This window comes from Mustelus asterias, chromosome 22 (genome assembly GCF_964213995.1).
Source record: "Mustelus asterias chromosome 22, sMusAst1.hap1.1, whole genome shotgun sequence".
Lineage (NCBI taxonomy): Eukaryota > Metazoa > Chordata > Chondrichthyes > Carcharhiniformes > Triakidae > Mustelus > Mustelus asterias.
This window is the reverse complement of record NC_135822.1, coordinates 31,319,857-31,327,137: the sequence shown is the minus strand read 5'-3', so window position 1 is coordinate 31,327,137 and position 7,281 is coordinate 31,319,857. Positions and strand designations below refer to the sequence as shown.

The 7,281-nt window shown below is 45.0% G+C and overlaps 1 long non-coding RNA gene across 2 annotated transcripts in view; it reads left to right on the top strand.

The window, feature by feature from the left end:
• The first annotated feature begins 2,654 nt into the window (after nucleotides 1-2,654).
• Nucleotides 2,655-7,281, top strand: part of LOC144509762 (uncharacterized) — a 56,886-nt gene continuing 52,259 nt past the window's right edge. Inside the window, exon 1 of one of the 2 annotated variants that reach the window (XR_013500522.1) lies at nucleotides 2,655-3,018. This is a non-coding gene — a long non-coding RNA (uncharacterized LOC144509762). The remainder of the gene's footprint in view (nucleotides 3,019-7,281) is intronic. The other variant, XR_013500521.1, reaches the window with a different exon arrangement.

The following is a 7,281-nucleotide window of genomic DNA, read 5'->3' as shown; positions in this document are numbered from 1 at the left end:
CTTGTTACAGTGAAGACAGTTGCTTCACCATCCTAGTTACTCCTCCCTGTCAGCAAGGCTCCCAAATAATCTAGAGACAAATATCATTCGTTACAACTTTTTAAAAAATTAACAGTGTAAAAAGGGACATGTCACCGAAGCTTTTCTTCTTGCACTCATCAGGACAAACACAAAAATATAAAATTTCAAATGATTGCAAGAATTATGCTACAGGAGAAAAGGACTGCTGATTGGTTGGAAGGTCAACTCTGACTGGTCAAGGTGTTGCCGTGGAAAAAACAACGGGGAACTATAGACTTCCCAAACTCCCAGGTAGTTAAAAAAAAGGCAGAATTAAAGGTTCATGTTCCTTTTGTTCGCAGGGAATGAGTCCCTGCGTATGAACGTATGTCAGTTCTAGTAACTGTAAAAATTATGAGTTCGACTGATTATCTTAAATTGAGTAAAAGTTTTAACAACACCAGGTTAAAGTCCAACAGGTTTATTTGGTAGCAAATGCCATTAGCTTTCAGAGCGCTGCTCCTTCGTCAGATGAAGTGGATATCTGCTCTCAAAGAGGGCACACAGAGACACAAAATCAAGTTACAGAACACTGATTAGAATGCGAATCTCGACAGCCAACCAGGTCTTAAAAATACAGACAATGTGAGTAGAGGGAGTATTAAGCGCAGGTTAAAGAGGTGTGTATTGTCTCCAGACAGGACAGCCAGTGAGATTCTGCAAGTCCAGGAGGCAAGCTGTGGGGGTTACTGATAGTGTGACATAAACCCAAGATCCCGGTTTAGGCCGTCCTCATGTGTGTGGAACGTGGCTATCAGTTTCTGCTCAGCGACTGCGCTGTCGTGTGTCGAGAAGGCTTACCCAAAGATCAGATGCTGAATGCCCGTGACCGCTGAAGTGCTCTCCCACAGGAAGAGAACAGTCTTGCCTGGTGATTGTCGAGCGGTGTTCATTCATCCGTGTTTACACGGTATTGTCTTTACCCCAGTCCAATGCCGGCATCTCCACATCATATCTTAAATTGGTCAGCCTTGATCATATTGAATTGTGGTGCAGGTTCGAAGGGCTGAATGGCCTACTCCTGCACCTATTTTCTATGCTTCTGTGTTAGTGTAGCTCTTCACACACTCAGGATTGTTCAACAAGTGCTGCCCAATTACAGAATCAGACCTAACCATTTTGTTTTGGGCTTTGCATCTGCAGCTGGTTGAGTATGATTCGTGCTCTGACTATTAAGAACAACCAAAGGAACTTGTTTGATTTGATCTGCCAATTGCTGCACTTAAATACCTGACAATGCACCAGCACTGAAATTTATAAACAACGTTCTTCAGTTGTAGAGTAGGCAGAACTTTTTGTTTTATTTACACAGGCGTGGGACAAGCCTTAGAACCAAAACGATGCCCCTAAACCTTCCTACTCCTTTAAATCTTGGCACTTTGAAATAAAATGCCGCCCAGAATATTCTAATGGATGAAATGATTTGGGGAAATGATGCCAATCCCAAAGACAAAGCATTAGAAAGAAAAATCCATTGTTGTTTATATAGACTACCTGTCCCAGATGGAATTGAAATGCTGGCAGATACACAATCGTTTCCACAAAAGGCCAAGCTGTGCCTTGTCAAATCCCATTCGTATGGATTTATGTTGTGATAGACTGTAAAAAAATATAATAATTCTAATTCATAGTCAAATAAAAGAGGCTCTGAAAGCAGTCTGTACTATCAATCATTTAAACTGTATGATGGATTTATTTCCTAGACACAATGTCCCACTCACCCGTAAATGCACACAAGCCATTTAATTGAAGGGAGCTTATCAGAGCAATAATTGAAAAATAATTATTATAACCTGAAAGCATCATTTTATTAAAATATTTACAAATGAGTAATTTCTAATGCTTCTTGTCAGTGAAGAATATTTGATTTTCTTCAGTATTGAGGTAGAGTGTCTTCACCTGGCAACGCGGCATTTAGAAAATCCTCATGGTGCGGTCATCCATTTCTGTCACTCCAGGAGCTCAAAATTCAATTTGATCAGTTTGAGGGCACTGGGATCATGGTGCATCAGGTGTTAGAACTTGCTCTGTAAGTATTTCACACGAGGAAGGACGAGGAGGAATTGAACAGCTAATCAAAGAAAGAGTTTCCAGATTCTTCAATGCAATGCTAGAGTACTTAGTGTAGACGGATGGCGGAAGTCTCGAGATGGCTGGGGGCGATTTTCCAATACCCAGGGGATACCTTGGCATTGCCCACTGGGCATCAGGCAGTGTCAAAGAGGCGGGATGTAATAGCGGGGCCTAAATGGGGTGGGACCTGATTGGGCGGGGGGGGGGGGGGGTCTCACTGCCACTCTGCATTTGGGCTGAGAGATGGAGGGAGACCATCAATTGAGGGGAGGTGGGGGGCAGCCTGTTGGGGGGGATCAGGGCTGCAGGGGGCAGGTCGAGACTGCTGGTGTGGTGGGGGAGATTGGCGCTGTGAGGAGGGAGGTTGGGGGGGCCAGTGATCGGGCCGTGGGAGGGTTTGGGGGTTCACAAAACCGGCGATGCGGGAGTAGCTGTGCTGGCTAGCGATTGGGCTAGCCAACGATCGGGAGGCCGGCAGACGGGCCACTGCGCATGTGTCAATCTCAGCACTAACAATGGGCGCATGCGCAGTGGCGCACTCAGCGCTATACTGCCGGCTTTTCCAGCGGGAATAGGCCGCCCCCCCACTGATTTTTAGACTGATTCACGCTAGTGCTCACTGCAGTGCACAGAATGTGGGAGAATCATTTTAAAATTCCTGCTGAAAAATAAGCATGATTTACTCCAGTTTTCACGCAAATTTGACATTTTGAATTTTTTTGGGAGAATCGCCCCCGTCACATTTTTTCAGGGGGTCAGGAGGCCAGACCGGAAAATAATCTGAAGGGAATGAGAGCAGGAGCCAGGGATGTTAATGCAGTGAGTCAAACCCCAGTCATCTGGATGCAGTACCATAAAGGTTCAAAGACCTCCTGAGCAATCCAGGTCAGTGAACGTATCATCAAATGTCATATCCCACTGAACATGCCACTCGCCTCAGCCACTGTTTAATCACCACAACACCAACACTCACCCACCTGCATCTCTAGAAATCAGGACTCAAAGCTAACATTCATAAACACCACTTCAACATCGCACACTTACCATTGCTGCAAACCTCACACCCACATCTCACAGCTTCCACATACTTCCAGCTGTTCGGCCATGTCAGGTAATCATCCAAATACATTGCAACACACTTACAGACACTCTTCCCTCTCTAGGCGGTCCATATCCAGGAGGAAAGAGCAGAGAATCAGCTAGGTAAAGGCTCAGCTTCATCTCCTGAGCCCCTTTGTAGAGATAATGCTATGAATTATTGATGTGGCAGTGACTGAGGCTGGCGTAAGCAAAGCCATGCATGATAATGGTATTTTCGTGCCTTATGCACCTTCTTAAATCCCACATCAACCTCATCCCACCATCTGTCAAGAAATGCAAGCTGCAGATGGCATGATGATGTTGTACCTCTTGCGGTTCCACACAATTCCCTGTCTCACCCTAACCCTCGCTTTCACATTTATGCTTTCTGATATCCACAAACTGCTATCTGGCCAGCAAGTTCAGCCTGACATTCAAGCATGATAAATCCAGCACACATCTGATGAAAAAGCACTATCTAGGTCATTAGACTCATACTTGTTGTTCTGCAAGCCCAGTTTGGCACCATGCCGGCTCAGACTGCTGCCATTGTGGCTGCAGGTTACAACACGGCTCTCACACAAACGCAGCCATGTGGTGAAGGGGAGTCATAAGTCACATTTGGAAGAGATAGTCCTTGTCACCAAGCAGCCACACTCTAGCTCATTGTGGTGGCTTGAAGATCTTGGGTAAGGCTGACTGGCATTGTAGTTGCTGTAAGGATGGTGGCCATTCAGCAACATGATACTCAGCACATGGCCACACATCATCTGCATGTTCAGGGAGTGAAAGCCATTGCTGTTCTGCTACATCTCCCTGTTGAGACATTGCATGTGCAGAGTCACATGTGCGATCGCCAACACTCTGCAACATTGGGAATTGTATCTTGACAAATCCATGATCTTGGTCCTCTGGCTTCTCTCTGCTCATTCTTTCACAGGTCCTCAAAATGACGCAATTCCTCACCTCCCTGGAATTTTCATTCTCTCTTACAATCCACAACCTCTTAAAAATTGGAGCTTCATGTTCCACAGTGGCACAGTGGTTAGCACTGCTGCCTCACAGCGCCAGGGCCCCGGTTCAATTCTAGCTTTGGGTGACTGTCTGTGCGGAGTCTGCACATTCCCCCCCCCCCCCCCCCCCCGTATCTGCATGGGTTTCCTCCGGGTGCCCTGGTTTCCTCCCACAGTCGGAAAGACGTGCTGGTTAGGTGCATTGGCCATGTTAAATTCTCCCTCAGTGTGCCCGAACAGGCACTGGAGTGTGGCGACGAGGGGATTTTTGCAGTGTCAATGTAAGCCTACTTGTGACACTGATAAACTTAAAAATTTTAAACTGAACCAATTGCTGGACCCAACCTGACATGATCCGACCCCCCCCCTCCCCTGCCCCCCAACAATGTCCAACTTCCCCCACGCTCCCTGATATCCAATCCCCCCATAACCCCATGACTGATGCCCTCCCTCACCCCACCAATCCCATCCGTCTACCTTAGTCACATCTCCCTGGCCTGTTACTTTCAATGGGATTTGTCCTACGGCAGCTAGCTAGAGGGTGTGTCATCCTTCACTCTGATTCTTGTAGACTTTAACCCTGGACCCGGGCATACACTGCACTGCCTGGATCATGTCTGGCCTGAGTCAGGAAGGTTGGGCGAGACACGCACAAATAGAATTTGGTGCGGGCAAATGGACATGGATTGGCAATCCAACACCAATTGCTATTCCAAGGAAATTAATGCCCAATATCCCCCTGATCCACTCCTTCCCTCCTAATTTTTCCAGTCTGGTTCCTCCACCTGGATTTCTCGAGAATAATTATCTTCTCAAGATTTGCTTTGATATATGATGTATAATGCAGAGACTGTCACTATTTTTGCTTATGGAAGAGGTTGAATTATTTTATCCAGCGGTGAAATGCTATTATTAGACCACATTTTATCTGTGTTATAATTATGCTCTCCTATGGTTTAAAACATGGTGATAACAAATAACAGTCAGTTATAGCTGCCAAGGCCTCAGCTGCTGCCTGATTCTGTGTGGCTTCATGCTTCAGGGACCTAAATTCACTCACTGACAAAATGCCCCTTGACAGTGTTTAGGCAAGCATGCTGCGTCACTTCTTGGACCAAAGCAGCTAGCAAAGCTTCAACGGTCCGGGCACTTTCAGGGACACTTTTAAGGGTTTGGGTGATTTCACTTGGAAGGCAATACAAGTGTCAATAATTTTATTTTCAATATAGTAGAATGCTATGAATGAACTTTTTTTTAAGCTTTGTTTTATACATTCTGTTGTCACCATATGCTTTAGTGATTCTATACAGCGTACAATGGCTCAAAATGAGCATGGAAATGGCATGGGGAGCACGAGAGACCATTGGGGTGGGAAGAAGGGCAGAGTTTGGCAAAAGGGGCATGAGATGACAAGCATGGGGCATAGAACTTTTGGAGAGTAAGTGAGTGTGAATGGTGAGGGCTAAAGGATTTGTATGTAATATATATATTGTATTTTTGTTTTAACTGGGATGAAGTCCCATTGCACTGAGGTGGGCCTTTTGAACAGCCCTTTTCAGCACCCGATAGTCCAAACTTTTTCCCAGGTTGGCTGGCCTGACTCCAGACCACATACACCCCCCCCAAGCAATGAAGATCCCACCCTTGCTGGCACTTTCTCCCCGGGTGAGCAGAAAAAGCCAGTAATTTTCCCAATCTCGGATGAAAATCCAGGCTTGGGGTGATGAGGTTGGCGGCCATTCTGTCTCTCTCACCTCTTAAGAATTTTGGATCAACTTGAAATATTAACTCTGTTTCTCTCCACAGATATTGCCTGACCTGCTGAGTATTTCCTGCATTTTTTTCTGTTTTTCTCTCCTTGATCTACTTTGCTGTAAGGAGACCAATTGCACATCCTGAAAAGAATGACATTCTAAAGCCTTCACTCTTGCACCATATACCAAGTATTTTCTAGTTATACGAACTAGGAGCAGAAGTAGGCAATTCAGCCCTCAAGCCTTTCAATAAGATCATGGCTGATCTTGTTTCGGCCTCAACTCCACTTTTCTACCCATTCTCCATAACCTTCAACCCATTACTAATTAAACATCCTCCTTAAATTTACTCAAAGCCCCGGCATCCACCACATTCTGGGCTAGTGAATTTCACAGATTCACGACACTTTGAGAGAAGTAGTTTTTCCTCATCTCTGTTTTAAATCTGCCACCCCTTTTCCTAACACTATGACATCTTGTTCCAGATTGCCTCAAAATACCTTTTATCATCTTATATACCTCAGTTAGATCTCCTCTCATTCTTCTAAACTCCAGAGAGTATCGGCCTAAATGGCTCAATCTCTCTTCATAAGACAAAGCCTCATCTCTGGAATCAGTCAAGTGAACCTCCTCTGAACTGCCTCCAACACCACTACATATTTCCTCCAATGAGGGGACACATTATTCCAGATGCGGTCTCACAATGCCTTGTACAGTTGCAGCAACACTTCCTTACTTTTATACTCTATTCCTTTAGGTATAAATACCAAAATTCCATTTGCTATCCTTATTACCTGCTGTACCTGTATGTCAGTTTCCTGCAACTCATGCATGAGGACACCCAGATCCCTCTGCACTGAAGAACCCCAAAGTTTCTCTCCATTTAGATAATAAGTTGCCTTTCCATTTTTCCGACCAAAGTGGATAACCTCACACTTGTCCACATTAAACTCCGTCTGCCACATTTTGGCCCACTCATCTAACCTATCTATACATATTTGTACAATTCTTACTTCTTCTTTGCAACTTGAGATCCCACCTATTTTAGTGTCATCTGCAAATTTGGCTGCAGTACCTTCTGATCCTGTATCCAAGTCATTAATATAGATTGTAAATAGTTGGCCCGAGGACCAAACGCTGTGGCACCCCACTATTTACATCTTGCCAACCAGAAAAAGACCCATTTATCCTGACTCCCTGCCTTCTGTCAGTTAATCAGTCTTCTATCTAAGCTAATAAATTACCCTAACCCCGTGTGATCTTACCTTGTGTATTAACCTTCCATGAGGCACCTTATCAAA